General features: G+C 44.0%; 1 long non-coding RNA gene across 5 annotated transcripts; it reads right to left on the bottom strand.

The window, feature by feature from the left end:
• Nucleotides 1-355: 355 nt before the first annotated feature.
• LOC120384398 lies at nucleotides 356-4,201 on the bottom strand. 5 transcript variants are annotated; one of them, XR_005588846.1, is made up of 5 exons: nucleotides 1,803-2,119; nucleotides 1,555-1,625; nucleotides 1,363-1,478; nucleotides 918-1,074; nucleotides 356-713 (listed from the first exon to the last, which is right to left on the bottom strand). It is a non-coding gene; the product is annotated as an uncharacterized LOC120384398 (long non-coding RNA). The 5 variants fall into 5 exon arrangements; XR_005588845.1 differs by lacking the exons at nucleotides 1,555-1,625; nucleotides 1,803-2,119 and adding an exon at nucleotides 4,165-4,201; XR_005588847.1 differs by lacking the exons at nucleotides 1,555-1,625; nucleotides 1,803-2,119 and adding an exon at nucleotides 4,165-4,201 and having other exon boundaries at nucleotides 932-1,074.
• Nucleotides 4,202-6,255: the final 2,054 nt, after the last annotated feature.

Below are 6,255 nucleotides of genomic sequence, written 5' to 3'. Positions count from 1 at the left end.
CGCTTGGATGTGGCCGACCAAAGGCCTTGGCCTGGCCCCTCGGGGCATCCTGGGAGAGGAACATGGTAACAGTGCCGCTGGGCTTCCTGCTTTCCCCTCGACCGGTGCACCTGGCCATGTCCTCCCCATCCCTGGGGGCCGTGCACACGGCTTTTCCCTCTCTGGGACGGTGGGCTGGTCCCTCCTGTGCTGGGTCCCTGCTGGAGTGGGAGAGTGACATGGGGGCCATGCTGGCACGGATGGGGGAGCAGTGCACCTGGGAGAGACTCTGCCCCGCTGCGGGGCTGGGAGCATGGGCATGGCCGAGGGGCACAGGACGGGTTTATAGAAAATTCAAAAAACAAAGGGAGACAAGTTCTCTCTGATTGATTTTATTATGTCTGTTCCTAAATGGCCCTAAGGGCTGGTCCCTGCTCGATGCCCCAGAGGAAGGCGAAAAACCTCCAGGGTCTCTGGCCAATCTGCCCTGGAGGAAAATTCCTTCCTGACCCCAAACATGGCGATCGGTTTCACCCTGTGCATGCGAGCCAGGACCACAGAGGGGAAAGGACCCTCTGGTCGCTATGGTTACACACCCTGTCCCAGGCCCCTCCAGGATAGTGCCTGTGTCCCAGCACTAACCCGTCTCCAGGGCTTTCTTCTTTGCTTCCATCCCAGCAGCAACTTTTAAACATTGTGTCTTGAATACTGTCCACGCTGCCTGTTTCCTTCATCTGAAAGAAAAACCAAAGCCACTGATCTCACTCAAGTGACAAGCAGATTCAGCACCTCCTAATAAAGATGAATCCCCTGACATCTGCCATCCCCCTCACATCCTCTTAGCTCCTGAGATGTCTGATCAGCTGTAACAAACCCTTTGGCACAACATAAATTACATTCAGCACTACAAAATTGCTATGCTCATTTCTTAGACTTACCAATTGTTGCTTACCGCTCCTCAGAGCCAATCCTGTTGCTTTATTGAATGAGGGGTCTTTCATATTTTGAGATCCAATTGTCCTTTAAGGTGTTGGATCTGTTCAGCTCCGTCCCTGTTCCTTTCTACTCAAATCCTGAGCACCTGTAACTCTCCTCCTGAAAAGACAAATCCATTTGGCAATAAGAGACTCCTAAATGCTCATCTCCTTGTCAGTGGTAGTCTGCTGCATCGTGGGTTTGAAACTTGAAGGTGATAAGTGATTGTCTTCCCATTCTAGTCAAGGAAGGCAACTTTTTGCAGGTCTGGCAATATGCGTTAGTTTGTTCTTCAGTAATATGACTGCTTATAATCCGCAGTCCCCAGGAGATCAGATCAGCTGCATTTCTTTAACCTGAAGGGAAACCAGATCCATCAATTTCTCAATTATGAGGTGAGTTCGTTACCTCTTGGTAGCAGTGATGAATTTTGCTTGTTTCCTTTCTGTAGATATCCCAGATCTTCTAGCAACTTCCTGAAGTTTTCACAACCTCAACGTTCAAATCGGCTGCATTTCTCTCATCTGAAAGTGTGAGAATCTGTTCATTGCCACTTGAATGTTAAGAGGGGGGAAAAAAAGGATTTCTTTACCAACTTACCTGCCTGGTTCAGCTAGTTGGATTTGCATTAATTCCTTTTCGAACACAACAGCCCTCTGGTCTCCTTCAATCTGGAGATGCAACATGACCTATTTATTTGGTCTGCAAGTGTTGCTTTAGACTCAGATTCATTTGTCAACCAGGGAAACGTAAATGCTTACCTCCATGTCTGATGGTCTGCTGACTTGATTCAGATTTGCGACTAGCTGAACTATTTGAAGTGGCTTTTTTTGTTTGTGTATTTTTACCTTAAAATAACAGCATCTTGTCACTGGAGTCCTCAATAGATCGAGAAGCTGGCAAGTCCATGTTATTTGTCCCGAGTCTGCTTTTGACACTCTCCCCATGACAAGTAAGGTCAGCCACAGTTTTTCTCCCTGAAAGCAAAATCCACACCACTTCATGTACACATGGATGTTTGGAGACTGGTATTTCTTACCTCCTTGCCCAGGACAGCCACGCCACTTAGCCTCACTTCTCCCTGGTAGGAATGGCCACCTGGTCTGTTCATATCTCACAGCAAAACCTGCAATCAATGTTTGACAGATTTATTTATTATTACTCACTAGCAGATTCATTTGTCAACCAGGGAAACGTAAATGCTTACCTCCATGTCTGATGGTCTGCTGACTTGATTCAGATTTGTCCCGAGTCTGCTTTTGACATTCTCCCCATGACAAGTAAGGTCATCCACAGTTTTTCTCCCTGAAAGCAAAATCCACACCACTACATGTACACATGGATGTTTGGAGACTGGTATTTCTTACCTCCTTGCCCAGGACAGCCACGCCACTTAGCCTCACTTCTCCCTGGTAGGAATGGCCACCTGGTCTGTTCATATCTCACAGCAAAACCTGCAATCAATGTTTGACAGATTTATTTATTATTACTCACTAGCAGCTATGAAGAGTCATCAATGGAGAAGGTTCCTTAGCATCCAGATCATTAGGCTTCTAGGGACCTTTCAGTGCTCACCTACTTTTCAGTCATGTTCCATCGCCAGGCTTTGATTCTTAGCGGTACAGCCAGCTACGCTGGGTAAAACCTGAAGCATATAAATGGCTGCTTGCCTTTTTCTGAACTAGAAGTAAAAGTAAATGATGCTTTTCTTTCCTCTGGCCAGGTATCCTTACCTGTCTTTTTTTCTTCAATTCAGCAGCCTCTTATCATCCTCCCTTGAATGGTAAGACCTTCAATTCATATGAAAATAGAAACAGAGCCTTTAAGTCCTGCCCCCGTGCTGTGAGGAGGTGCGTTCCTTACCTCTTGATAGAAATGATCAGTTCCACTTAGTTCTTGACGTCTGAAAAATAAGCAACAATGATCAATTAGGCACAACTAGAATCAGCTGGACAACTCCTCTCTGCAAATGGAAGAGCAGGCTCGATGCTCATCTTCACACTCTGGTTAGTTGCACTTGTTCTTTGAAATAACTTCCCTGTTCCATCCTTGTAGGAACAACCAATGGCCTTCTCTGGGAAGGAAAAAGGAACAAAGATCATCATCTTTGGTTAGAATTACCAACTACTTTCCTTTCATCTGAACAGGTAGCTCCCATTTTTAGTGCTTTATTCAGTACAGCAACTTCTCATGCTCTTTAGAGAGATGAAAATTTCCTCCGTTACCTTCCTTCCACCTGAAAGGATGACCAGAACATTGACTATTATGGGAATGGTGTATTGTATTTCTTACCTCCTTAAAAGGATGGATCCGCTAATTCCTTCCTGTAAAGTACAGCCATGTGTCATCCTTGCATCTCGAAATATGACCTCCTGCAAAGATCAATGTTTGACAGACCATAGTTTTGTCAGGCAACAAATGGAAAGGAATTGTCATTGGATTCATTTTGTAACAGGGAGTATAAATGCACACCTTCTGCGGGATGAAGTGCTGGATTGGTTTCTCTCTTTCTCTCCATACGATCAGCTGTACTGCTAAAAATCTAGTAGGTATAAGTGGTTTCCTTATTCTTGATTGGAACAAGTCAATACTTCTGTAACCTCAGAAGCTTTGGTTATGTATCTTGCTTTATTCTTATAAAACTGCTTGTAGCCTTTGACAGCAAAGGATAGATTCACTTCCTTCACCTGAAAGTACACTCAGATTGGTTAGTTTCCACTCCATTGCTAGGAGAAGGTGCATTCCTTACCTCTTGATAGCAAGAGAAACTGTTCCTACTTCTGACGGACAAACTGCATTTCTTTCACCTGAAGGGAAACCAGATCCATCAATTTTTCCATTCTAAGCTGAGTTCCTTACCTCTTGGTAGCAGTGATGAGGTTTGCTTGTTTCCTTTCTGTAGATATCCCAGATCTTCTAGCAACTTCCTGAAGTTTTCACACCCTCAACGTTCAAATCGGCTGCATTTCTCTCATCTGAAAGTGTGAGAATCTATTCATTGCAACTTGAATGTTAAGAGGGGAAAAAAGTGCATTTCATTACCAACTGACATGCCTGGTTCAGCTAGTTGGATTTGCATTAATTTCTGCTAGAACACAACAGCCCTCTGGTCTCCTTCCATCTGGAGATGCAACGTGACCTCTTTATTTGGTCTGCAATGTCGCTTTAGCCTCAGATTCATTTGTCAACCAGGGAAACGTAAATGCTTACCTCCATGTCTGATGGTCTGCTGACTTGATTCAGATTTGTCCCGAGTCTGCTTTTGACACTCTCCCCATGACAAGTAAGGTCATCCACAGTTTTTCTCCCTGAAAGCAAAATCCACACCACTTCATGTACACATGGATGTTTGGAGACTGGTATTTCTTACCTCCTTGCCCGGGACAGCCACGCCACTTAGCCTCACTTCTCCCTGGTAGGAATGGCCACCTGGTCTGTTCATATCTCACAGCAAAACCTGCAATCAATGTTTGACAGATTTATTTATTATTACTCACTAGCAGCTATGAAGAGTCATCAATGGAGAAGGTTCCTTAGCATCCAGATCATTAGGCTTCTAGGGACCTTTCAGTGCTCACCTACTTTTCAGTCATGTTCCATCGCCAGGCTTTGATTCTTAGCGGTACAGCCAGCTACGCTGGGTAAAACCTGAAGCATATAAATGGCTGCTTGCCTTTTTCTGAACTAGAAGTAAAAGTAAATGATGCTTTTCTTTCCTCTGGCCAGGTATCCTTACCTGTCTTTTTTTCTTCAATTCAGCAGCCTCTTATCATCCTCCCTTGAATGGTAAGACCTTCATTACACCTGAAAATAGAAACAGAGCCTTTAAGTCCTGCCCCCGTGCTGTGAGGAGGTGCGTTCCTTACCTCTTGATAGAAATGATCAGTTCCACTTAGTTCTTGACGTCTGAAAAATAAGCAACAATGATCAATTAGGCACAACTAGAATCAGCTGGACAACTCCTCTCTGCAAATGGAAGAGCAGGCTCGATGCTCATCTTCACACTCTGGTTAGTTGCACTTGTTCTTTGAAATAACTTCCCTGTTCCATCCTTGTAGGAACAACCAATGGCCTTCTCTGGGAAGGAAAAAGGAACAAAGATCATCATCTTTGGTTAGAATTACCAACTACTTTCCTTTCATCTGAACAGGTAGCTCCCACTTTTAATGCTTTATTCAGTACAGCAACTTCTCATGCTCTTTAGAGAGATGAAAATTTCCTCCGTTACCTTCCTTCCACCTGAAAGGATGACCAGAACATTGACTATTATGGGAATGGTGTATTGTATTTCTTACCTCCTTAAAAGGATGGATCCGCTAATTCCTTCCTGTAAAGTACAGCCATGTGTCATCCTTGCATCTCGAAATATGACCTCCTGCAAAGATCAATGTTTGACAGACCATAGTTTTGTCAGGCAACAAATGGAAAGGAATTGTCATTGGATTCATTTTGTAACAGGGAGTATAAATGCACACCTTCTGCGGGATGAAGTGCTGGATTGGTTTCTCTCTTTCTCTCCATACGATCAGCTGTACTGCTAAAAATCTAGTAGGTATAAGTGGTTTCCTTATTCTTGATTGGAACAAGTCAATACTTCTGTAACCTCAGAAGCTTTGGTTATGTATCTTGCTTTATTCTTATGAAACTGCTTGTAGCCTTTGACAGCAAAGGATAGATTCACTTCCTTCACCTGAAAGTACACTCAGATTGGTTAGTTTCCACTCCATTGCTAGGAGAAGGTGCATTCCTTACCTCTTGATAGCAAGAGGTTCCTTGCTATCTGTTCCTACTTCTGACGGACAGCTGCATTTCTTTCACCTGAAGGGAAACCAGATCCATCAATTTTTCCATTCTAAGGTGAGTTGCTTACCTCTTGGTAGCAGGGATGAGTTTTGCTTGTTTCCTTTCTGTAGATATCCCAGATCTTCTAGCAACTTCCTGAAGTTTTCACACCCTCAACGTTCAAATCGGCTGCATTTCTCTCATCTGAAAGTGTGAGAATCTATTCATTGCCACTTGAATGTTAAGAGGGGAAAAAAGTGCATTTCTTTACCAACTGACATGCCTGGTTCAGCTAGTTGGCTTTGCATTAATTTCTGCTAGAACACAACAGCCCTCTGGTCTCCTTCCATCTGGAGATGCAACGTGACCTCTTTATTTGGTCTGCAATGTCGCTTTAGCCTCAGATTCATTTGTCAACCAGGGAAACGTAAATGCTTACCTCCATGTCTGATGGTCTGCTGACTTGATTCAGATTTGTCCCGAGTCTGCTTTTGACACTCTCCCCATGACAAGTAAGGT

Source organism: Mauremys reevesii, linkage group 16 (assembly GCF_016161935.1).
Source record: "Mauremys reevesii isolate NIE-2019 linkage group 16, ASM1616193v1, whole genome shotgun sequence".
In the NCBI taxonomy this organism is placed as follows: Eukaryota; Metazoa; Chordata; order Testudines; family Geoemydidae; genus Mauremys; species Mauremys reevesii.
The sequence above is the reverse complement of the archived record's forward strand: the minus strand, read 5'-3'. Positions and strand labels throughout refer to the sequence as shown.